The 27,370-nt window shown below is 38.4% G+C and overlaps 1 long non-coding RNA gene across 1 annotated transcript in view; it reads left to right on the forward strand.

Moving 5' to 3' along the window:
* Positions 1–27,370, forward strand: part of LOC138148338 (uncharacterized) — a 165,355-nt gene that overhangs the window by 108,039 nt on the left and 29,946 nt on the right. Inside the window, exon 2 of the long non-coding RNA XR_011165033.1 lies at positions 5,747–5,879. This is a non-coding gene — a long non-coding RNA (uncharacterized lncRNA). The remainder of the gene's footprint in view (positions 1–5,746; positions 5,880–27,370) is intronic.

Here is a 27,370-nt window from a genome sequence, read left to right on the forward strand (position 1 = left end):
CTGCTTTTCCATTTGCCCTGGTCGTCCTCTTCTCATGCCAGTAAATTCCTCCCAGAATCTCCAGTTTGAGGAAAGGTCCAGAAAAGACATATTTTATTCTTCAAACTATGGCATCGTGTCCCTATTTAGGTATCTTCTCTCTCCTTGCTCACCATATTTCAGTTCCCTTTTATGTGTTGTCTCTGCCCACCCTCACCATTAGAATATAACTTCCTCCAGGCAAAGACTGTCTTTTTGCTTCTATTCTTATCCCCAGCATTTATCATAGTGCCTGGCACATAGTGAGCTCCTAATAAATGCTTGTTGACATGACTCGATCAGTAGGAGAAAGGGGCCACAGGGGCACTAGGAGAAAGCAGCTGAGGCATAGAAGCAAAGTCCAGAGAATCAAGTATGGCTAGTCTGGGCCCTTCATCAAAAGGTTCAGGGAGGAACTTGCCAATGGGAGAAAGAGGATACAAAGGGCAGAGGAAAAGAGAGAGAATGAGAGATTTCATTCAAAATAACTACAGAATATACAAAATATTTTAGAGTCTAATTATATGGAAAATATACAAAAAGTATATAAATACAAATAAAAAATTCTTTAACAGAAATAAAGATAGATATAAATCATTGGAAAGATATTAACTGTTACCGGTTGGGTTTGCTAATATAGTAAAAATGACAATACTATCTATGTAAATTAATTGTTGATTCATTACCCTATCAAAATACCAGAGTGTTGCTTTCAAAAATGACAAAACAATAACAAAGTTCATATGTAAGAACAGAAGGTCAAGAATCTCAAGGAAATAATTAAAATGAAGTGGGAAGGAAAGGAGCTCAGGAGTATCAGAATCATAGGATCACAGATTGAGAACTAAAAGAGACCTTAGAGGCCACTGAGTTTGACACACTTCTTTTGGAGACTAGGAAAAGGAGCTCGAGATGCGTTAAATGAATTGTCTAGTAAATATTTAACGTACTATTTGAACCCTGGAATTCCTGAATCCAGGTCCAGCTCTGTATCCACTCCACCATGCTGCCTATACTATACCAAACTATACTACAAAGCAGCAATCATTCAAAGTATTTGGTGCTGGGGTACTAAGTTTTCTCTAGGCTTACTATCTAAGAGTTAAGCTGACCATGACATCTCCCCCACACTCCCTCCTAGAGGTACCCTTGAGTGGTTGGGGTATTCTTATCTAATGCTATCAGCTTGAGCCTTCCTGAGCTACTGTTTCCTCCACTGTTATCCACCAGTTACTAATTGCCCCAGTTCCATTTAACTAATTAATATTAATTAACTTTTTCAAATTGATATTGACTTCAAAGATATGGCAAGAACAAAAATACCAATATTATCCCACTTCCAATACCTCAGGAGTATATTCTCCCTAATACCGTCTCAACTCTCAAGAGAGTGGGCTTAGATTTAAGGCAGTTTCTATTGTTCTCATCAAGTTCACATCCAAATGCTGCCTGATGATACCACTGTGCTAGGGCCCCAGAGTTGCTCATCACTCCTTGGGGCATCTGGGCTGGGTTGGATGCAAAATCTGACATGCATTCTCCTCCAAGATTCCCAGATTCATGGATCAATATATCAAGCTTGGAAGGGAAAAGGGCAGAGGCCTCTCCCCCTTAGAGCATTGTTTCTTGCCAGATGTCATCTAGCAAGAAGAATTTAACCAAAGAGAAGTTAAACCAAAAGAGAGACTAAGACCTACTCAAAACTTTTGAAGGTAGCCCCAGTTCTGGTTTGTCAATCAATGAGGGCTACTGCCCATCACATGATTCAAAGTTACAGTTACAGAATGACAATTATGCTTCAAAGTCTCTCCAAGGCCTTCCAGTTTCTTTTGTCTTTGCCATTGTGTACATGTGCCAGCTACTGGTTATGGTGGCTAAAAAATAGAAAAGTTGATCAGTGGAAGAGATTAGATAAACAAGACCTAGAAACAATCAAATACACTGTTTAGTTAACCCCCAAAACACCAACTACTTCGATAAGAACTAATTTCTGGGCAAAAACTTCTGGAAAAAAATTACAAATGGTTTCCCATAACCTTTGGACTAATTCACATTTCCCCCAACAATGGAATATTAATTTATCTTCTTGTAGTCTATCCATCTTTGACTAGTTCTGTCTTTCATCATCTTTGCCATTTAGAGGGGTACGAGATAAGTTTAGTTGTTTACATTTAATTTTTTCTTTTTATGAAATGTTTACCAATTCTTTTGAAAACTGCTTATATCCTTTGATCACTTATCAATGGGCAGTGGCTTTGTAAATTGTATATTTGTATTGATTCCATATGTATTTTGGATATCAGACTTCTTATCAGATATTTGATGTGAATAATCTCCCTACTTTCCTTTCTTATTCCACTTGCATTGATTTTGTTTGTGCAAAGGCTTTTTAATTTTATGCAACTGCAAATTTCTGTTTTATCTTTTATTGTGACCTCTATTCCTTGTTTGGCTAATAATCCCCTCTCTCCTCCCATCCCAGATACAGTGTAAAAGATTCCCTTTCCCCCATCCTCTAATTTCTTTATGTTAGGTCATTTGTCCCTATACAGCTAATTGTAGATTATGGTATAAGATGCTGGTGTCAATCTAATTTCTGTCAAATTGTTACACTGTCAACCACCCTCTTCTTCTTGATGTCCTCTCTAGATTTCCATGACATAATTCTATTCTGGTTCTCCTCCTACATAACTGACCAATCCTTAGTCTCCTTTGCTGGATCTTCATCCAGGTCACAACTACTAACCATGGGTGTCCCACTAGGCTTTGTGCTGGGCTCACTTCTCTTCTCCCTCTATACTATTTCACTTAGTGATCTCATCAACTCCCATGAATTTGATTATTATCTCTATTCTAATGATTCCCAGATCTCTTTGTCCAGCCCTACCCTTTCTCCTACCTTTAGTCTCACATCTCCAACATCTAGAACTAGATGTCCTGTAAACATCTTAAATATGTCCCAAACTTAACTCATTATCTTTCCTCTCCAAACTTCCCCCTCTTCCAAATTTCTCTATTGTCATGTACCACCATTTCCCCAGTCACCCAGGCTCACAACCTAGGTGTCCTCCTCTACTCCTCACTCTCACTCACCTCCCCCCTCCTCCCATATCTAATTAGATGGCAGGTACCACTGTTTCTACCTTTATCCCATCTTTCATTTAAACTTCCTTCTCTATTTTAGTACTGCCACCACCCTGGTGCAAGCTCACATTTGGCTTATTGAAATAGTGTACTAGTTGATATCTCTGCCTTGATTTTGTGATAGGCTCCCTATTCCACTGTCTTTCATTTAGCTGTCAAATTGATCTTAAAGTACAGGTCCAACTATATCACACCCCTCTTCAATAAACTCCATTAGCTCCCTTTCACCTCAGAATCAAATATAAAATCTCAGGTGGGCTTTTAAAGCCCTCCTTAACCTGTTCTTTTCCTACCTTTCCAGTCTTGTTACATATTCCTCCTACCGCCACCTCCTACGATCCAGTGACACTGACCTTCTTGCTGTTCCTTGCAGAAGACATTGCATTTCTAGACTGTAGGCATTTTTAATCACTGTTCCCCATGCCTAGACTTATTTCCCTTCTCATATCTGCCTCCTGACTTCCCTGGCTCTCTTCGAGTCTTAGCTAATGCCCTACCTTCTACAAGAAGCCTTTCCCTCCTTAATCTTAATGCCTTCCTTCTGCAGTTATCTTCCAATTTACCCTGCATATATCTTATTTGTATATAGTTGTTTACATGTTGTCTTCCATAGTAGTCTGTGAGATCCTTGAGAGCAGGAAGTAATAAAGCATTTCTTCGTTTCCTCAGTGCTTACCACACTAACTGGTATAGAGTAAGCATTCAATAAATGCCTCTCGACTTAACTTGAAAATGCCTGCTAGTTTTCCCAGAAATATTCATCAGATAAGAAATCCTTCCCCAGTGGTTCTTGGGTTTATTGAACCTTGTACTGCTGTGTCCAATTAATTCTAGGTTTTGCCTATATTCCCCTAATGTACTTTTCTATTTTGTAACTAATACCTAATAATTTTGATGATTATAACTATATAATGTAGTTTGAGGTCTAATAATGATATGCCACCTTCATTCCATGAATTAATTTCATGAATTACCAAATTTCTATACTTAAACTTACCTTTAATAGGAAGTTAATCCCCTGAGTTTCTAGATCCTTCATTTTTCCAAATAAATTTTATTAATATTTTGTTTAATTCTATAAAGTAACCCATTGAAAGTTTGATTGGTAGAGTAATAAATCTAGAAATTAATTTAGGCATTCTCATTTTTATTATATTGTAATGTCTTCAATTAAGAATAATTAATCTTTCCTATTATTTTAGTTTCTTAATACCTATAAATAGTTATTTGAGTTTGTATGTCTTGATAGGTTAACTCTTAGATATTTGATACATCTGTTGTCATTTTGAATTATATTTCCCCTTCTATTGTTTCTTGGTGGGTTTTTTTTTAATTTGAATTATATTTTGCTACTTTGCTGAAACTATTAATTATGTTAATTTCTTTGTTGATTCTCTGGAGTTTTCTAAGCACACTGTCCAGTCATCTACTAACAGGGATAATTTTTTCTCTTTTTTTTAAGCATTAATCACTTTAATTTTCTTTCTTGCCCTGTTGCTATAATCAGCATTTCTAGAATCATGCCATATAGTAAAGGAAAGAGGAAGCATTCTTATCTTACCTCTATGTTTATTGAGAGAGATTTCAGTATTTTGCTTTTGCAGATAATAATGTTTATTTTTAGATATGTCATGTTCATAATATTGAACAAGTGCTCTTCTCTGCCTATGCTTTTTAGGGTTTTTAATATAAATAAATGTTCTATTTTGACAAAGGGTTTTTCTTTCTCTCCTGACATAATCATGTTGTTTTTTTGTTTTACAATTAATCATGCAATAGATCAAGCATATAACATATTATGAAATATTGTAACATATTAATGTATTATATCAATATAATTGATAGTATTAATATAATATACCATACAATAATATTGAACCATGTTTGCATATTTTATGTAAATCTAACTTGGTCATAGTAAATAATATATATTATAAATTAATAATACCACTAATTCTAAAGATTAATGATGATCTATTTGGTTGTTTGATATTTTATACCGTGTATTTCTGTTCCTCTTCATTGACCCGCTTTCTCTTTTTCTAATTACATCTTTTTTCACTTTTTCTTCCACAAACACACATATAACAGCTAAGGGGCAAATATTGAGACACTTCAAGAATCTCTAATTCTATCAGTGTGAATACAACCTCCACTAACTCAGATTACAACCCCTCTGTTACTCAGTTGATGATCTTTAATTTCTAGGATCAAAATATTCATCACCTGGCAACCAACCAAGTGATGAGCTTTTAAAAAAACAGACATTTATTTAGTTCATGACTGGGCCCTTTAACAAAATAGATACCTTTAGTTGCAATGAATCATAAGAATCCCCAGGGCATTCCCGAATTAATCCTCTCCCCAAATAGTTAAGTAAAACAAAGTAAGAGTGATTACAACTAATAGTATATGCAATTTCACTTAATTGTAGTTTCTGTTTGTTAATGGAAAGAAACAGTATTTTCTTTGTTTTCTTTTCATTTTTGGAGACTGGGTCTTCATATCTTGAAAGGGCAGGGGCAATTTATGGGCTGAATGGAATCACTAATTAGTGCATTATCTTCGATCTGCTTTGTTTCAGACCTGGGTCAAATTGCCCTACTTGGATAGCCAATGGCCCTCTGGTCTCAGTAACTTGTAATGTTGATGCCAGATTTGCTGTGGACATCCTACGATGGATTTAACACAATGAAGTTCAGAACACCTGAACTCAGGTAATCCATCATTCTTAACCTCCCCAGCATCAGGTGTGTGCTATCATGCCCAGCTCTTCTTTATAAGTTAATACCAGTGTCATCTAATTTCTTTTTTCTATGAGCTTGATTGCTATTGAAAATTGTCTTCATTTATATAGTTGTGTTAATTGTATCACTGGATTCTTTCCAGCTTGATAGGACCTGCTAGAGCTTGTGTTCCACTAACATAGCCTTCAAGAACCCAAGGTCATCACCATAGCAATGAGTCATCAATATAGGACTTTTTTTGGAGGAGAGGGAAAGAGAAAGAGGAAACAATGTGTTATTATTTCCAGGGAAGAGCAATTAGAAGATTCAATACTTATGTTCCATTTGCATTCCTTTTATTAACTTTAATTATGTACTATTAGGTTGAACTAAGCTCTTCTGACTATAGAGTCATTACTGCCTACCAGTACAAGACAGAAGCAACATAGTAAAATAGAATGGGCATTGACCTGGGAGTTAGTAGATCTATGCTCTAGTCCAAGCCCTATCACAACAAATGTGGTCCCACATTAATAAGTTATGTAGGCATAAATTATTAAGATAACAAAAAAATAATCTTGAGTACAGCTGTGATTTTTTTTTTCTTGGTGCAGTGGATTCCAGGTGAAGACATTCCATTTAGAAATGCAGATTAGCACCTGTTCCATCACTAAAAATCTTAGAGTTACCTGGGAACCCTAAGGAGTCAAATGATTTTCCCAGGGTCACAAAGCCAGTATGTGTCAGAGTCAGGTTTTGAACCTAAGTCTTTCTGATGCCCAACCGAACTCTATCCACTACTTCAGGATGTCTCTCAACCAATAATTATCCTTCACAACTTAAATGTAAGCAGAATTATGAATCATAAACTTACTTATTATTCTCACTAGTAGACATTAGTTATACTTGTTTAGTTATACATATAGGTAAATCATATTCTTGACCAAGATTATTAATATCCTTTTCCAAAGCATTCATGCAGTAATATTATATAGAGCTCTTCATTTGCCTTTGCAACATACCTATGAATTTAATAAGCACCAAGTGTTTGTATTTCCCCCCAGAGATGAAGAAAATAGATCCTACAGAGGTTAGATGATTTACCTAGATTATATAATTTGTGAGCTAATCCAGGAATAGAGCTCAGACCTCCAGACTCCAAATTCGGTGCTTTTTTTTCCATTACACTACATTGTTCCATCTTCCACATATTTGGGAACCGCCTACTAAGCAAGTCCTGACCCGAAATAACTGAGTATGCAAAGAAGGCATCCAGGTTTGAATGAGGCTGAGGCACCCTTGTTTCTTTCCCTTATGTTGCTAGAGCACTGCAGTTAAAACAATAAGTCATCTTTCTGAGTACCCTCTCTTTAAAGTCTGCTTTTATAAATGGAATGATTTTGACCTGGTTAGAGTTTGCTCAGTAATATACAATCAGGGGGCTTCTTTGTCCCAGAGCCAATGGCATGCTTAGCTCACTTAAAACACATAAAACATTGTGAATCTGACCCTAGCGATTCGGCTCTGTGATGATTCAGACATACTCAACCGTTTTACCTTTTCCCTTCTCCTAAAGAAAGAATTTACAAGGGTGGCTAGGTGATACAGTGAATAGAGCACCGGCCCTGGAGTCAGGAGGACCTGAATTCAAATCCAGCCCCAGACGTTTGACACACTAGCTAAGTGACTTTGCCCCAGTTGCCCTCCAAAAAGGAAAAAAAAAAAAGAATTCACAAAGCAAATGAATGATATAAAAAAAAATTTTCTGGAGTGTGGCTTTAAGTGCTCAGGAGGACAAGCTTTTAAGCTGCTTTTAAGCATTTTAGGAGCATTTGTTTACACATAATTGATATGATAATTGAAAATCACTTTCATCTATTCTTTAAGAAAAATATTTAAGTACCTTTCCCAGTCTACACCAGCTTAGCCCAGCTCAAGATGGTTAGTGTACTTAAAAGCATAGAATTTAGAACTGAGAGGTCTAGATCTAGTCCAATCCCTTGTTTTATGGATGTAAAAATCCCAGGGAGCACCCCCTAGTTGATGAATAATTTATTCAATTCAATAATTAATGTATTTAAAATCTACTATGTACAAAGCACTGAGATCACAAAGCTAAAAACAAACAAAAACCAGAGCTTACCCTCAAAGAGCTTATATTCTAGCAGAGGTTATATAACATGTGCACAGATAAATAAATTCAAGGCATTTTGACAAAGAAATCACTAATGATTGAAGTAATAAAGAAAGGCTTTTTGTAGGAGATAGTGCCTAAACTGAGGCTTAAGGAAAGTTAAGAATTACAAGTTATAAGTAATAAAGGAGCACACACCAGGCATTTGGGAAATGGCCTGTTCAAAGGCACAGAGGTGGGAAATGGGAGGCCAAGTTCAGGAAACAGCTCAAAGTCCAGTTTCATCAGAACACAGAATGTGTTGTAGTTCAATTGTTTTCAGTCATGACCAAATCTTCACGACCCCAGTTGGCAAAGATACCGGAGTGGTTTGCCATTTCCTTCTCCAATTTATTTTACAGATGAGGAAACTAAGGCAAACAGAGTGACTAGCTCAGAGTCACGCAGCTGGTATCTGAGACCAGATTTGAACTGAGCAAGATGAGTCTTCCTGACTCCTGATTGGGCTTCACCACTTAGCCGCCCCATAGAGTGTGTAGAGTGGCACAATATGAAATGTCTATGGTGGGGTTGGGAGTGGGTAGGGGAATTGCTAGACTGTGGAAGGTTTTAAATGCTAGCCTGAGGAATTTGCATTTTAAACCTAGATAGAGGTGAAGATTTTTGAGAAATGGAGTGGCATGGTTAAATCTATGCTTTAGGAAGAGCTATTGTGAGGAGTGTGCATTGGAAAGGGGACAGCCCAGAATCAAGAAGACCTGAGTTCAAATCTGAACTCAGATACTTACTAGTTGTGTGACCCTGGGCAAGTCATTTAACTTCTGTCTGTTTCAGTTTTCTCAAACAGGTATAATAACAGTGCTTAGCTCCCAGGATTGTTGTGAGGATAAAATGAGAAAATATTTGTAAAGCTCTTTGCAGACCTTAAAGCACTATATAAATGCCATTAGTTAATATTATTATATATCCCTTTATCCATTACGTCTTCCATTTCCCTCAGCCAAAAGTAATCTCTTTTCCTTCTGAACTAATATTTTTAAAATATAAATGATGCATTTGTGAGCAGTATAGGCTTGGCTGTCAGTGTGTTGGGGAAAGGGAAGTATTTTGGAAGGGGGGGTGGAAACTCCCTCTCTCTTTCCTTAATGGAGGCCTGTCTTTCAGTTCACTTATCCCCAGGCACTGTTTTGTTTTCACATCCCCAACCAGTGGCCATTTTAGACACTACCAATGCCAGCCAGCAATTGAAAAATCAAACTTTACTGAACTTTGTTTGCAGCTGGGGCTTCTTATCAGTTCTCATATCAGGAAGCATCTAGACCCAAATATTACTCTCTTTCTGCCTCTAATGTACTACATTCTCTAGTAACTATGTGACTGGCACCCCCAGCAAAGTACACAGGCACATAAAGCTGCCACCTCCTGGGAGTCCTTCCTCCATCCTCCCATCTTCTAGCATTCAAAGAAGTGCAGATTGGAACAGACATCTGGATTTTCACTCTTTATCACAGAAATACTGTGAACATATAAAACAATGCCATTGACTAAGATCAGTTTTAAAAGATACAGCTGAAGTCTGCAGCTGCTAAAAGAAGAGAAGGAAGACCAGTTTCTCCAGCCTAGAGGAGAACAGCAGATGAGGGTTTGCACCTGACTTGACCTGCACCATCCTCACTGTCCTGCCTCAGGACCTCCTGGAGCTGCTTCACAACATCCCATCTGCTCTCCATGTGGCCCACTTTTTTCTCTAGTATGCTTGCTTCTTTGTGTCTTACTTGCCTAATTTGCTTTCTGCTCAAGGCTTTTTGCATAATTTGTCCTCAAATCAAGTCAGAAATTCCCTCAGAGTTTAGGAAATCCTGAGATGAAAAGTACCTGACCCATCGAAAGGACTGTCTCTACTATTGCTTTTTGCTCTGTGTCCAAGTCTTGGCAGAGCTGCAAAAGGTGGATTGCACAAAATCTATAAACATCTTAGATGACAGAGTTAATAGCAAACATTATCTTGATGGACTAGAATGTCATGCCAATTCTCAGAAAATGACATTTAAGATGGGAAAGGAAAAAGGGAGGAGGGGAATAAGCATTTATTAAGTACCTACTATGTTCCATTCACTGTGCTAAGCTATTTACAGATATTATCTCATTTGATCCTCACAACAATCCTGTGAGGGGTTATTATCCCAATTTTATAGATGAGGAAATTGAGGCTGAGGTTAAAAGTGACTTGCCCAAGGTCACACAATTAGTATATATCCGAGGCTGGATTTGAACTTAGGTCTTTCTAACTCCAGATGAAGCACATACACTGTAAAGTCAATATGCTTGGGTTTAAAAAGGAACTGTTATATAAAAACAAAATTTTAAAATAAAAATGTATTTTTTAAAAATGAATTGCAAAAGACAGTATGGAATAGTGGATAGATACCTGGGTTTTGAGTTAGAAATTTCAGATCCTACCTCTGACACATCCACATTGTCTGTGTGACCCTGAGCAAGTCATTTAACCTCTTACAGCCCTGGAAAACTCATTAAGACTCAAAGGGGCAGAGATCTTCCTGACTCTAGGCCTGGTCTTCTATCAACTTCACCACCTAGCTGCAGTTTGACATAGTAGCCAAGAAAAAGCTATTATAATCTTTGGATCCATTGTTAGAAATGTAATTGCCAGGATAAGGAAAGTGGATCATTCTGTTCTATTCCACCTTAGCCTGACGGGAGTATTATGTTTAATTCTGGGTATTATATTTTAGGAAGGACACAGACAAACTGAAGTGATGAAGATGAAGGAAGAGGGGGTATTTCATTTGTGAAAGAGGAAACTAAAGGGGAATATACTAATAGGTGTTTTCGGGTACTTCCAGGGCTAGCATGTTGGCTTGGCCCCAGGGGACAAGCAGGAACAGGGGGAGGAAGATGTGTAGAGGAGTATTTTCAGCATGACATGTGGAAGACTTTATAACAACTAAAACTCTGGAAATATGAAGCAGTCCCTCTCAGGGAGTACTGAGTTGCCCGTTACTGGTAGTCTTCAGTAAGATGATTCTTTGTCACTTGCACACGTTCCATTTATCCAGTCTTTTGCCAAACTTTATTTCTACTTTCACACTATGTCTCCTAAGGGACATCCCCTTCTCTCCACCCTGGTTCAGGCCCTCATCGCCTCACATCGGGACTATTGCAGTAGCCTTCTGATTGGTGTCCCTGCCTCAAGTCTCTCCTCACACTCCAATCCATCCTCCTCTCAACTGACAAAGCAATCTTCCTGAGTAACAGGTCTGACTATGTCACCACCTACTCTTGTCAACTCCACTGGTTCCCTTTTATCTCCAGGATCAAATAAATGCAAAATCCTCTGTTTGGCTTTTAAAGCCCTTCACAATCTGGCCCCTTCCTACCTTTCTCATCTCCTTACACTTTGGGCCAAAGTCTCCCACTGCATCTGGGGCCATGGCTAGTCATCCTGACCTACGTCTTTCCACTGGACTCCAGTGATGTTAGAGGAGAGAGTGAGGCTGACGACTTTGCACAGCTCTGCCTCACTTGAATCCAATTCACTTGTAAGTCAAGACTTCACCCTCCTGATGTCATTGGTCCTCTTCCAGAATGAAGGACAAACAACAACAAACAACCCTACACATTACTTGCCTCCATGCCCTCTACGATTCAGGTCTGCCAGCCCCTGTGTAGTTCCTAGAACAGGATGCTCCATCTCCAGACTCCATACCTTTGAACTGCCTGTCACCCAAGCCTGGAATGCTCTCCTTCTCCTCCACCTCTTAGTTTCCCTGGCTTCTTTCAAAATTTAGTACAAATTTCACTTTCTGCAAAAAGTCTTTCCAGTCTTGGTTTACCCTCCAGCATCCCTCCCACCCACCAGGGCCTTGTTCTGAGATTATTTCCCATTTCTACAATTTTTACAATTTCTACAATTCTACCTACTTTTATGTTGTCTCTTCTATTAGAATGTGAGCTCCCTGAGGGCAGAGATCATGTTTTTGCCTTTCTTTGTATACCCCTGCACTCATCACAGTAACTAGAACACAGGTACTGCTTGTTAATAAATGCTTGTTGACTGCTGACTGCCTGGCTGATGTTGTAAAGGGAATGGTTGGTCAGGTACAAGTCAGATTAAATGAGACTCTGAAATCCTCTCTGTGATTCTGTGAATTGAGAATTTTTACTAAGTCCCACCAGAACTTTGAATTTAGGCCTAGAAGAAACCTTGGAGGCTAAATTGTCCAATGCCCTAATTTTACAAATAAGGAGAATAATCCTGAAGAGGTTAAATAACTTCCCCAAAGTCTCACAGAAAATTAATAAGTAGCAAAACTAGAATTTGAAAAGAGCCCTCCAATACTTATATATTTTAAACAAGATGGAGCCTCCTGGAATCTTTACTCACCCCATAGATGATGCCCATTTCACATACATATAACCCATGCCACACCATCTGAGAGTAGTGAAGAGGCAGCATCTTGTAGCCTGATTTCTTTTAGCCTGATTTGGCCTAATTTCCCCAAGCCCTGTTCCTGTGGGCCTGAGCTACTTTGTATGGCTCATGAACATGAATTAGAAACCATTAATGACCCAGTGCTCTGCTGTTATACTTGACCTGAATTCAGGTTTAGACACTCTTGCTGTAAAATCTCAGTGCCTAAAGTTAATTTGGAATTTGTTCTCACTAAAAAGAAAACAACGACTAAACTCTAGATTATTCTTAGAAAAGGCCTGATATTTAATTGGATTTTTTTCAACACTTTTCAAAATATGATAAAGTCTGACCAACAAGACACATGAGGAGTCTGCTCAGGGACATTACCCAGGGCCAAATATGGGAAAAGTCAGGCAGTGTATAGAAAAAAAACAAATGAGTCAGTGTTGAGTAAACTATCCCTTGGCTCAAATGCATGAAAACTTAGCAAAGGAAAGTGTCTCTGTGAAACACTTTTTGCTAATATTCAGGGCGAAGTGAAAAAATGCTGCCCCAGGACTCTTGGGAGCATCCCTGCCACTAAAAAGCTCTATAATTTGAGGGGGGTGGACTATAGAATCTCTAATGTCCCTTTCATATTTTATAAATCCAACACCTCCAAGCTTAAGTTTCCTTAATTTGTATGTGTCAAACTAGGTCTTGTCTAATGTCCTTTTCAGCTTGGACATAGCAGGATTCTAAAATCTCAAGAAATGGAGTCTGATTTGAACTTTCATCTAACCTTTGGTCAGCAATGATAAGACTGAATGTGTCATTAATGTGTTCATAGTTGGATACCTATGTGTACACAAGCTTTGAGTTTTTGTTTAACTACTGTTTACTGAACACCTACTCTCTGCATAGATGGTGATGAATATGTGTGGACACATAAGTATTCAAGCTTCCCTACTTAGCAAAGGAGGATTGGCCCTTAAGCCAATGAAGGTGAATTTTAAAACTTTTCTGATAATAATCATACTTGTTGCTGTTGCTGAGTCATTTCAGTTAAGTCTTGAGTTAGTAGCTTGTTAGTCAGTGGTTTCGTTTGGGTTTGACTCCCCATGATCTTTTTGGGGGTTTTCTTAGCAAAGATACTGGCACAGTTTACCATTTCCTTCTCCAGCTCATTTTACAGATGAGGAACCAAGGCAAATGGAGTTAAGTGACTTGCCCAGAGTCATACAGCTAGTAAGCATCTGAGTCCCAATTTGAACTCACTTTCTTCTGACTTTTGGAGTTCTACCCACTGTGCCACCTAGCTGCTCTAGTTAAATTTTGGAATATGCTATAATGAGAAGAACTTTGAAATTGGAGAGGGGAAGCATGAGATTTAGTAATTCTTTCCACTAACTACCTATATATCCTTGGATAATTTCCCTTCTCTGAGCCTTAATTTCCTTCTCTGTATAATAGGGAGAAGGTATCAAACTTGACCATTTCTAAGGTCCCTTCTAGTTTTTATATGCTCCTTGATTCCACTAATGAGAAGCTCCAGGTCCCACCTCTGGGTATTTTCACTAACTAGCCCCCATGCCTGGAATCCTTTCCCTCCTCATTTCTGCTTCTTGGCTTCCTTGATTTCTGATAAGTTCTAGCTAAAATCTTCACTTCTCCAAATCCTTGATTCTAATGCTTTCACTGTGTTGATTATTGCCAATTTATCCTGTATACTGTGTAGTTTGTACATAGTTTTTTGTACATTGTCTCCCTCATGAAACTGAGAACTCGAGAGCAGAGACTATGCTTTGCCTTTTTTCAGCATCTCCTGGGTTTAGTACAGTACCTGGAACTGACTATGACAATCATTAAAAGGAAAGTGTTCTGATTGAATCATTTAGTGAATCAGAGTATAAACTAGGTATGAACAAGGTCTAGATAGCTCTAATTGGCAGGAAGTTTTCCCTTACATCAGCCTATATCTCCCTTTCTTCCACTGCTCCTAATTCTTTTCTTTGAGACAGAATGCTGGGTCAGGTCACTGAATATCTCTGTTCAGCTTCCTCTTCTATAAAAAAGGTATTTGGCTAGATGAGGGCTGTTCCATTTCTGAAACTATGAAATACTTGAAGAAGTTTTTATGTCTCCCTTAAATCTTCTCTGAGTTCTGAGTTCATCTCATCTCTGCTGTTTACTGACTTGTTGAGTTCTGTGGATGTGCCTTCATTTGCCTGGGTTTACTTTCCTGATCTCTAACCTGCTTATAGGGGGAAGAAAGGAGCAATGGGGCAGGATGGGGAGCTGTTGACATGAATCTCTAAATTCCATCTAGCTCTAATATTCTGTGATTCTAAACTGGTCATTTTAAAATGCTGTTTCCATCAAGGTGGGATAGCTCAATGGGTTAATTGTATTTGTTCATTTGGGGGGTTTGTGTGTGTGTGTGTGTGTGTGTGTGTGTGTACTCAAATTTACAACAAGTCGTTGCCTCCTTAGAGTGAAAGCTCCTTGAAGGTATTAACTGTTTTTGCTTTTCTTTGTTAACCCTCCCTCCCCCCACTTTACATAGTACTTGGAATATAGTAAGTGCTTAATAAATGCTTATTGACTCAAAGACCATACCCAGCACAGGCAGAAAAGCAGATTTGCCATGTGCTTCTTCAGTGATAAAACTTTATTCTTCATGGAACCCCCTAGATTGCTCTGTGGAACCCCTATCTTCTGTGTGACAGCTTGGAAAATACTTAGTCCACCTGCCTGATTTGACAGATTAGTTCACTAAGGCCCAGAGAGAAGGTTAATTACCTAGCCCTTGGAAGATCCAGGACTAGAATCCAGGTTTACAGACATTTTGGCCAGTGCTCTTTCTCTTTGCCTCTCCCTCTGAATAGCACCAATTACTATAGTACTTTGACAATGGTACTTGGAACATCTGGAGCCATATGGGTAATTCATTCAGAGAATTAGCTAGTGGTCTCAGCATAAGTGAGGAAACCCGGAACCAGGATTTTAAGCCTTACCAATTTACTGTGTCCTTGAGGGAAAGTCCCTTAATACCTCTTTATTTGAATTCTCTCATCTGTTTAATTGTAATTCCAAAGTTTACCCCCACAGGGTTGTTTTAAAAGATCAGTCAATCATGTTTAAAAAAGCACTTGGACTAGATTAGAAATGAAGCATAATTACCAACAAACCCTCTTAGGTTTTAAAAATAATGCCTGTCTTTATCCCATGGATTTTGGCAAGCTGACTTCCATTCCCGGGGTTCCTAAAGAAGTTTTACAATAAAATGAGTTGTTCTGTGAATTAAGCAACTTTTTCCAATTAAAAAAAATTATAAACAACATGGACATTTGACAAAACAATATATGCTAAATTGTGTGTTCAGAAGGACTCATCAAAGACCTGGATCTGGAGACAGGGACAGGTGGGGTGAATGCCAAAGGGTGGAAAGTAGGATGGAGTAACTTACTGGATGGAGTAACTTACTGGAGCCGTTGGACTATGAAAAATATGTCATTGTGGGAACAGGGGCACCTGCCACCTATGCTCGTTAGCATCTCATGACATCGTAGAATCTTAGGTTTGAAGAAGAGTTTAGTAGTCAAAAAAGCAAGATGGTTCACTGGTAAGAGTGCTGGATTTGGAATAAGCAGAAATGGATTTAAACCTTGCTCTTCTACTTACTGCCTAGGTATGAATTTAGGAAAGTTAGGCTTCAATTTCCTATACTATAAAATAAGGCAGTTGAACTGGTTGACCATCAAGGTCCCTTCTAACCGTAAGCAGATATAATATGTATGTATATGTATATATATTTATGTGTGTATATACATACACACATATGTACACACATTCACACTCACATATATGCATGTGTATGTATATATGCACAAATATATATTTAATTTCTTTTCTACATGTTATATGATGCTACAGTGAAAAAAAGCATAGGATTTTGATTGGGGTGAGTTGGTTTTAATTTCAGCTCTGTTACTTGATGCCTCTATGACTATGGGTAAGTCATTTGACCTTTTTCAGACTCGGTTTTCTCATCTGTAAAACAAAGGGATTAAACTATATGATGTCTAAGGTCCTCTGCGTTTCTCCTTCTATAAACTCTATGATAGTCCAACCTCCCTTTCCTCCAATGAAGGAGTCTTCTTTACAATAGAAAATGACTGGTTTAGAACCAGAGGGATATTCTAGTCCAGGTCCCTTATTTTACAGACAAGGAAAATAACACCCAGGGAGATTCAGTGACTTGCCCTAGATTACATAGCTGGTAAGTGGCATTGCTAAGATTTTAACATCTCTGACAAGAAGTTAGACCTGCTTGAACACTTCCAACCACTAAGGCTCAATATAAAACAGGTGAGATTAACCAGCTTCAGAAGTAACCCATCCTAAGATATGATTTATAAATGGTAGTGGATGAGATAACAATGTTTCCCAAATCCAAACAAACAGACCAGGTTATCTTCTCATTATGGAGACATCTATCTAGAAGGTAACCAAATATAAAATATGCTCCAATGCTAATAGCTGCTACTAGTATATAGACTAAAATAGACATACAAATACAGATATAACATGTAATATCATATACATTTAATAATTGCAATATTATTGGTTTCCTTGGAAATTTCAAGTATTTTATTTTTATTTTATGCATTTAAAAACATTATTTTGAAAAGGGATCCATAGGCTTCACCAGGCTACTAAAGGAGTCCATAGTACAAAAAAAGGATTAGAACCCCTATTCTAGTAGTTAGGAGGACTGGGAAAATCCTCCTTTAGAAGATGATTTTGATCACAGTCTTGAAGGAATCCAAGAATTCTAAAAGATGAAGATGAGGAGGGAGAGCATTCCAGGCATGAGGACAACCAGTGCAAAGACACAGAGATAGCAGATGGAATATCCTGTGTGAGGAACAGCAAAAAAGACCCATATGGCTTGATTTTGGGGTGCTCAGGACTCCCTCTTCTCCAAGCTCCTCTACATCAGACTCCCAGACCTCACACTAGAGACCATGTCCAGGAGGAATTTCCGATCCTAGAGACTTGCTTTCTTGTTTGGTGACTGCCTCTTTTGGAACACCATTTCTGGAAAGTCCTAGGCATGCTTCCCTTCACTCTCTTTTCTCTAACTACCTCCTCCACAATCTGCTTGTCAGTCACCTCATTTCATCCAGAATGCCCTTTCCTAATTTCCTACCCTTTCCTTTTCCTCTCCCCCCTCCCTTTTCAATTCTGAAACCATGAACCATTATCAGATCAACTCTGCCATTGTTTCTATATGGGATGTGTCAATCTCCTCCCCTATGATACAACTCAACTCTGTAATTTTCCAGAGCAAAGTGCTCCTCTTTGGCCACTATGCCTACTTATGTTGTTTCCCTTTTTTAGAATATAGACTTCTTGAATGTGGGACCTGTATTTGCTTTTGTATTTGCATCTTGAGTGCTTAGCACAGTGTAAAACCTTAGCACCTAGTAAAGCCTTAATAAATGTTTATCCATTTATTCATTATTGAGGGGCAGTATGGTGTAATGGATAGAGAGCTGGATTTGGAGTCAGAAGACCCATTGTGACTATGGGTAAGTAACTTAAGCACTCTGAGTCTTGGTTTCCTCCTCTATAAAATGAGGTTGGACTTGATGATTTCTAAGGTCTCTTCCAGCTCTAAGTCTGTGATTTATTATCTCACAGGAAACTTTTCTATGAAACTTACATTCCATTAGAGTTTACATTCCACTGGAATAGATGCCGAGCTGAGCCCGCCAAGAGCAGACTCAAGTCTGACCCAGGGTCAGTTGAGGACAGTGACTTCTGTTTTTGTATCCCCACTGTTTAACCCAAGTGCCTGGCACATAGTAGGCACTTAATAAAGGCTTGTTTGATTGACACTTGCCTTTGGAAAGCATGTTTTGTTCTGTTTTATGTGTTAATTGAGCCTCAAAGCATAGCTAAACAACATTATTTCTGTTGTTACACCTATCAAGGAATCTTATGTGATCTTAGCACATGCATGAGAGATACCTGAGTGGGGGAAAATTTTTAAGGTCTGCTTCTTATTCTTTCATCAAATGCTTTGGCAAAATCAGACCAAAAATCACAGCAGAGTCTTAACTCTCTATGTTTCTCAGTCCATTTTGTGGCTGGGAAGATGGAGTTTGTTGTTGACAAATGTCTGTAAAAGGCTGCCTGTTCCCATCCTTTATTGTTACTAAGGATATCTGCAATTAAAAAGATAAATTTGAAGGAAAAAGAAAGTAAAAATGTTAGTAAGTCAGACTTGAATGGTAAAATAAGCATCCACAAACCAAGACCCAATCCCTAACACTGAAGAGATGTAAATGTGCTGATAGCTTCCTCTAATGTGAGGTTCTTTCTACTGCTTCTAATACGAAGAATGTACCTTGGCAAATCTTTAAAAATACTAGCAGAGTTCCAGAAGAAAATTACAAAGGCATTTCCAGACAAAACCCAGCACACTTGAGAACAGAGTTCTCAAAATTTTTAAGGAAAAATAGTAAACTGAAAGAATTTTCTCTACCACATATACTATCTTATGAAAAAGTAAAGTGGTAAAATTGTGAAGCAACTTAAAGTATTGCATTTATTATAATTACTAGGTAAACACATTGATGGCAAATAATTATATCCTTCTCACTGTGTCGTAAGAATGAGAGATCTGAAATACATCTCTTTTAAATTTTATCTGAAAATATATTCAAATACTCAAATGTTACTGTGATTTAGGAATTCTACTGATTCAGATCACACTCATCCAGTCTTGCCCATGTTGGGTGATTCTTGTCCACATCCTCCCTTAAGGTTTCTACAAGGAGTTCACCCTATACACTGGAGGTCTTTCTCCGTTTTTCCTGACATTATGAAGATACCATTGGAGCACTCTGGTTGCCCATCAATCACTCATCTTCTCTTTGTAACATGAAATTCCTTTTTTCTCTGAGAGAAATGATTATTTCTCTCTTATATTAACCAATTATTGAATTAGGACTAAGGTTTTCCCTCCATTCTATTTCCTCATTCCCTGTAGACTATTCAGTCAGTCTTTGAAGGGCAGGGCTGATAAAGAGATGAAATCTTGGGCAGACACACCCCACTGAGAAAATTTAGATCTGATCAAAAGGTGAAGAGATTCCCCTTTTGTGTAGATTACCCTGGACAGGGTTGTATGGGTATAGCTAAATCTCTTTGACCAAGACCGAGTGATCAAAGTTGTGTCCCCCAGACTCTCAGAATAAGCCCACCTCTTATTGTAATACTCATTCTCTCATTACTTGTTTACCAATCAGTTGATTTTCACCCTAAGGAACATCCATTCTTGCAAGGGCATATAAGCATTAAATGGGTTCCATAAGGGGTTATTGACATTCAAGAGTACCACTAATCCCTTTTATTAGTGACCTGCTTGTAATAATTTTAGGAAATGATTAATTACCCAGAAACTATGTCTCTTTAACTTTTTTCTCCTTTTCTTCTTTGAAACTCTTTATCGGTTACATGCTGTAGTCTACTCACACCCACCATGTGCCCTTGGTCCTTTGCCCTTTGCAAAGAGGACCTTTACCTCTCCATTGCCTTCTGCCTTTTTCATTCTTTGGAGGTAGTTGCATTACATTTCTTACTGCCATAAAACAATGCTGGTATAATGTTGGCATTTAAAAAGGACCTTTGCTTTCATGGGAAATTTGGGGTCAGGAAAGGAGCTTTGCAATTTCCTGAAAGCAAGCCATCCTGCTCTCCTCCTATTTAAGTCCTGGCCTAAATCACTGTCCATTTGTACTGTTTGTTCCAGATATACGTACTGATGGAAAAACTTCATCCAAATACATGTTGAAATCTGGGCAATAGACATTCTCCATCCTGTTAGTCTTTCCCTTGTGGAGGGACAAGCCAAATTCCTTTGAATGCTTACAAATCTCTTCCAGGAAGTACTATGATATTCTGAGGCTTTAGGCAAGCAACACCTTATGCCCAAATAGGAGGATCTGGAAGACCTTACTATCCAGAGGGAATTTCTTTTCAACTGGTACCATGTGCTTGATCTCCTCCACCACAGTGGTGAATACTTTGGACAAGAATACATCTCCATCTTTTATTCCCTGCCTGATGTAAATTGTCAGAGTCACTGAAAAGGGTTATTTCTGTTTTTATATCTTCCAATGAACCTTGAATAATGTTGTTATGTGGTTGGGAGACCCCTTGTAGAAAAAGAGCCTGTAAGGTGACATTGTTTACTGAATCAAATGTGGGTTGTTTTTTTTCTTATTCAGTGAACAAGTCCAATGATGTATTGTTTTCTCCACATCTTTCAGTTAATCGTGAAATGGTAAAGATGTGGTTCATTGTTCAGTATTGCTAGTGAAAGCCTACCTGTTGCCTACTAATACTCTCAATGAGGTATGTACATTAATGTATAGATGACTACATTTCTCAGTCCATTTTGTGGTTGTGAAGATGGAGTCTGTTGTCATGAAATGTCTGTAAAAGTCTGTCTGTTCCCATACTTTATTGTTACTAAAGATACCTGGGATTAAAAAGATAAATATGAAGGAAGAAGAAAGCAAAAATGGTAATAAGTCAGACTTTGATGGTGAAACAAACATCCATAAACCAAGTTCCAAGACCCAGTTCCTAACACAGAAGAGAAGCCAATGGGAGGTTCTTTCTAGTGCTCCTAATACAAAGATGTACATAGATGGGAAAGTATGCATATTAATAAGGTCAAGGTTCCACCCCCCCCCCCGCCCTCTGTAATCCATCTCTTTTTCCCCAAAAGATAAGATGAAAAAAAAATAGCTCTGTGTTACATAGTACCACTAGTAATAGGCATTTTTAAAGAAATCACTCTAAAGGTTTTGTTTAAAGTGAAGGGATTTACTGCTATGGAAGAAAACTGAGAACAATTGTACTAGGTAATCTCCAAGGTCACTTCCCACTTTAACTTTGTTATGAAGAACAATGTGACCTCATCTAATCCTTGAGAATGCAAGATCTTTTTTTCTGAGTACTTACAACTTCTTTTAAGACTTAGGATAATAATTCATATTTGTATGATACTTTTCAAAGGTTTTCAAAGTGTTGGGGTTTTGTGCAATGATGCTGTAAGGAAGAGAGTGTAAGTGTCACTAATAACATAATGTGGTTAAAAACAAACTGGATTTCTAGTTGAAAGTCTTGGGTTCAAAGATTGATTTCACAATGTATTACCTCTCTGATCTTGGCAAGTCACTTCAACTCTCACAATTTCAATTTCCTAATTCAAAATAAAATTTTAGATGGAGGAGTAGACCTAGATGACCCCAGTTTTCCTCATCTGTAAAATGAGGGATTGGATTAAATGGTCTCCAAGGTCCCTTCCCCTTATGGCTCTAAATTTATGGGCCTTTTTTTTTAAACAGGTGAAGGGAATGAAGAGCATCTAAGAGATTAAATGACTTGCTCATGTCAATCAGTCAGTAAACATTCATTAAATTCATGCACAAAACACTGTGCTAACTGCTAGCTCTGACATAGCTAATGAGTATTTGAGGTGTGATTCGATTTCCTAATTCCAAGGCCAACAATCTTCATTTTGGAGATTCACAAGTCAATGTAACTGAGGTATAGGCTAAAAAAAAAAGATATATTTGAGTTACAATAATCTGTACTATCCTGAATGCATAACTTAATTCTCTAAAACTTTAAATTGCAGAGAAGGCGCCCGTCATTTCCTACCCACATGAAAGCTCAAGTCCGATCCCCAAAATCTGAAATAGCAAAATGGGACTGACATTGGTGACAACTTTCTCCTTGCCATGAAATGTTAATGATTCAGTCAGGCTCTATTAACTAACACATACAGATAATCTCTGCCCTAAAGGAGTTTCCAATCTGAAAGTTGAATCAAAAAGACAACACCCAAGTAGGACTATACTCTTTCAAACTATTCCTGAAGCCCAACCCTGCTGGATTTGGCAGGTACAGGGAATCAGGAGGACATCCAAGCTGGAGAAGGTTGACTACAAGCAAGGTGGGTAGAAGAAATGGTTCCAAATTTAGCTGGAACATGACTTCAAAAGAAGCAGCGTAGGTGTGCACTCCTGGGAAACTCCACCAGCAGACAGACCCAGCTGGCATGCTGCCCTCAGGAGACAGGCAGTCTGGTGTCCTGGGAAGACACCAGATCTTCTAGACTGAATGGCAAGAGACCTGAGATGAATTCCTGATTCTCCCCCTAATTTACTTTTGACATTAGGCAAGACATATTCCCTTTCTCTCGGCCTCAGTTTTCCTCACCTGCAAAGTGAAGGAATTCTGGACTACGTTGTTGCTTCTAATACTAAAAGTCTAAGATTCTTTTTAAAAACAACAGTAGGGATCAAGCAGAGGGCAACTAGGTGGCAGAGTAGATAGAGTGCCAGGCCTGGAATCAGGAAGACTTATCTTTGTGAGTTCAAATCCTCAGATACTTACTAGCAGAATGACCCTGGGCAAGTCACTTAATCCTGTTAACCTTAAATTTCTCATCTGTAAAATGAGCCGGAAAAGGAAATGGTAAACCACTCTAGTATCTCTGCCAAGAAAACCCCCAAATGGGGTCATGAAGAGTTGTATATGACTGAAATGACGGAACAACCAGCACCACAACAAAAGGAATCAAGCAGACAGGAGACAAAGGAGATAGTCATATATAACAGATAGGCAGTGGAATATACTGGAAAATCATCAAATTGGACTTCAAAACACCTAGCTGTGGGACCTTGGGCCAGTCAGCCTCTGCCTCAGTTTCCTGTAAAATGGGGATAATAATAGCACCCACCTCCCAGGGTTGTTGTGAGGATCAAATGAAATGACAATTTTACAGCACTTGGGATAGTGCTTGACACATAGTAACATATAATAGTAATTAATAATAACATATAATGACAGCACATAAATGGTAGCTATTATCATTATGTAGTCCAGCCTCCTCATTTTACAGATAAGGATGCTGACTGAGGCCTAAAAAGGTTGTCTTTGTCTAAGGTCACACAGGCAGCAAATAGCAGACCTGACAATTGAACCCTGGAGTCGTCCAACTCCAAATTCTGTGCTCTTTCATTGCAAAACATGACTGTACCCATTCCCCCAAAGGCCTTTGGCATGCACTGCACACGTGGGAGAAAGGGTTGTTAGTCCAGCCAGTATCACTTTTTTCAGCCACACCCAGATACACAGATAGTGATCATTGTCAGAAATGTCATCTTCAGATGGGAAAAGGTGGGGATATTCCTACCTGACTGTTGTCAGTTTGACTTATCTTTTAGGCTGGAAATGCCTCAAGGGCAAGATTACCTATACCTATAGCCTGACTTCGTAATTAATATTTCATGGCAACAAAAGGACTGTCACCAATGACTAGAATAAGTTCTAAGGGAGGCGGTTTTGTGGAATGGTAGGACAATTAGAGCGAAGTCAGGAGACCTACGGTCTAGTGTTCAGTGGGGGAGCAGATGGGGAAGAAGAACAAACATTGATTAAATGCCTACAATGTTTCAGGCACTGTGCTAATCACTGTATAGCTATTATCACATTTGATCTCACTTACTAGGTGTCTGTCTTTGGGAAAATCTTTGGACCTTGTTTACCCCACCCATAAAACCAAGCAGTTGGATTACTTTGAGCGTATGTCACAGCCCTCAATATATAAAGGCTTCTTCAGTACTTCCTTTGATGGATCCATGAGCTCAGCAATGTGGGTGGTAGAGATGTGACTCTAGTCTGTGTGTCTTCGTCCTCTCATTAACCCTTCACAGGCAGTCCACCCAATGTCTTTGGGACCTTCCTCTCAATCTCTTGACATTGTGTAGATACCAATAGAAAACATGATTGACACTCCCCCTTCCCAATCATACCTCTCTCTGAAAATTTCCTTGTCAACACATGTCTATGTGTTCTTCACTAGCATAATGAATAATAATTATTATTATAGCTGACATTCATAAAGCCCCTACTATGTGTTAGGTACTGTGCTAAGTACTTTACATATATTATCTTGTTTAATCCTCACAATGACCCAGTGGGGCAGGTGTTATAATTATCCCGATTTTACTAATGAGGAAACTGAGGCAAACAGAGATTAAGTGACTTGCCCAGGATCACAGAATTAGGAAGTGTCTGAGGCTAATTCTGAACTGAAGTCTTCCTGACAGGCCTAGCCGTCAGTCCATTTCACTCCCTAGCCGCCCCTACTTATTTTAACCTACTTGTACTCACTCTAGAGTTCTCCATTTCCCTCTGACTGACCTGCAATAGTTCAGAGACTCAGGTATTCTGTGATTTACAGGCACACAGCTTTACCAAAGAATACCAATGTTAGAAAGATGTGCCTTTGTTTTATAGACAAGCTTGGGGTAGTTAAAAGCACTGTGCAAATTCCCAGAGACAGGATGGCCTTCTCTCCTCCTCCTATTCAAGTCTACTACCTATTAATTATATTACCTTAGCAAGTAACTAAAAATTCTCGAACCTCAATTTCCTCGTCTATCAAATGAAGATAATAATACTTGGATAGTATACTTTATAGGGTTGTTCTAAGGGTCAAATGAGATCACATATGTAAAGTCCTTTATAAAACTTACACACATACCTATGTGTTTGTGTATGAGAGAGTTATTATCTCATTCACAAAAAAGGATTTTTCTTGGCTGGGATCCAAAAACTTCTCAATGGGATGGAATGGTGGACTCAGATTTAATAGAGATTGGTTCTATGGAAAGAGCCCTAGATTTAAGGTTGTAGGACCTGGGTTCAAATTCCAACTCTCTCATTTAGTGCCTGTGTGACACTGGGCAATCAATCAACAAGCATTTATTTAGCACCCAATGTGTGCCAGGGATTATGCTAAGTGCTAGGGATTCAAAGACAAAAGTCTAACCTATTTGGGTCTCAGTCTCATCATCTGTAAAGTGTGGGGATTATATCAGATGACCTATAAGGTCTTTCTTTGAGTCTGTGATCCTGCATCAAGTTTTGCACTTGGATTTTGAAAATTAATTACATGGGAGAAACATGGCTAAGTATCAGAAAAAAGATCTGGAAATTTTAGTGGACTGGAAAGCTTAATATTAGTAAATATTATGATGCACCACCCAAAGAGAGTAATATGATCTTTTTTTTCTCCCAATCTTTCATTTTATTAGTGCAAGAGCCACTTTTGCACATTAGCATCTCATCTGCCCATAGAGACTTGAATTCAACGTCTCCCTGATTTCAAGGCTAGCTCATCATCCAGTATGCCACGTTGGGACTCATTGTGAACTTAGGCTGCATTAACAGATGTTTGATGAAAAGGATTCATGTGTACAAAAATCTTTGAAGCAGCTCTTTTTTGTAGTGCTAAAGAACTGGAGACAGAGGGGGTGGACATCAAATGGGGAATAGCTGAACAAGTTGTGATGCATGAATGTGATGGAATGCTATTGTGTAGTAAGAAATGAAGGGGATGGTTTCAGAAAACCTGGAAGACCTGTATGAATGGATGCAGATTAAAGTGAACAGAACCAGGTGAACAATTTATGTAATAACAACAACATTGTAATGACAAACAACTGTGAAACACTTCGGAACTATGCTCAATACAATGATCAAGCATGATTCCACAGGACTCATGACGAAACATGGTGCCTACTTCCTGACAGGTGATGGACTTAGAATGCAAATTGAAACTTTTTTTTTTGGACGTGACCTTTGCATAAATTTGTTTTGTTTGACTATGCATGTTTATGGACGGATTTTGTTTTTCTTGCTTTCCCAATATAAGAAGGAGGGAGAGCCATGAGGGAGAGAGAGAGTGGATTTTCATTTTTAAAAAAAATGTATAATGTTCTGCATAATGGAGATGCTTGGCTCATAATAACCTTCCCTGAGAACGCTAAGTTTAGATTATTGTATTAAATTCTAGATAGCATATATAAGGAGTAATTTTGTCTCTATAGACCTCAGTTTCCTCATCTATAAATCTAATCATCCCTCATGGCAGAACTCCAAATATGTAGAGATAAAAATTCCCTCCTTCAATTATTCTCTTCTCCAAGATAAACATTTCCACTTCCTTCAAATATTTTTTGCCAGACATGATTTCCAGTCCTTTTACCATCCTAGTCAACTGCCTCTGGACAAATTCCCATTTGTCAATATCTCCCTTAAAATGACACATCCCAAACTGAGCCTCAAATTCCAGATGTAGTCTTAGTAGCAAAGAATACTGGGGAATCTTCATCTACTTTGATCTAGAAACTGCCCTTCTAGAAATGCAGCCTGAGAGCACATAAGTTTCTTTAGCTGACTTATGATATTGGGTTATAACTACATGTATCACAAAACCAACTGGAAGGGAAGTAAATAGAATCAAAGAGACCAGAAATATATGGTCTCCCCACACAAACCACCAAATTCATATGACGTTCACTTTGTTACTGTTTAGTCGTTTCAGTTGTGTCTGACACTTTGTGACCCCATTTGAGGTTTTTTTGGCAAAGATACTGGAATCGTTTGTCATTTCCTTCTCTAGCTCATTTTACAGAGGAGGAAACTGAGGCAAACAGGGTTAAGTGACTTACCCACGGTTACACAGCTAGCAAATGTCTGAGGCCAGATTTGAACTCAGGTCTTCTCGACTTCAGGCCCGGCACATTAACCACTGTGCCACCTAGCTACCTCTAGTTTCACTTAGAAAGATGGAAAGTAAAAGAGTGTTTATTACTATTTGTTAGGGCAGAAAATAATACATTAACTCCATGTATTCCATGAAATGCTCCTTGTTAAACCAAATAAGACTAGCATCAATTACATACTGCTTGTTCTTATTAACTACTCTATACCATCACCTTCATCATGATCCATGTGGTGGCAGGTTGCCTAATCACTCATCACTGAGATGAG

Source organism: Petaurus breviceps, unplaced genomic scaffold (genome assembly GCF_028583685.1).
Source record: "Petaurus breviceps papuanus isolate PSGF00001 unplaced genomic scaffold, PetGlider_PUasm1.0 90823, whole genome shotgun sequence".
NCBI lineage: Eukaryota > Metazoa > Chordata > Mammalia > Diprotodontia > Petauridae > Petaurus > Petaurus breviceps.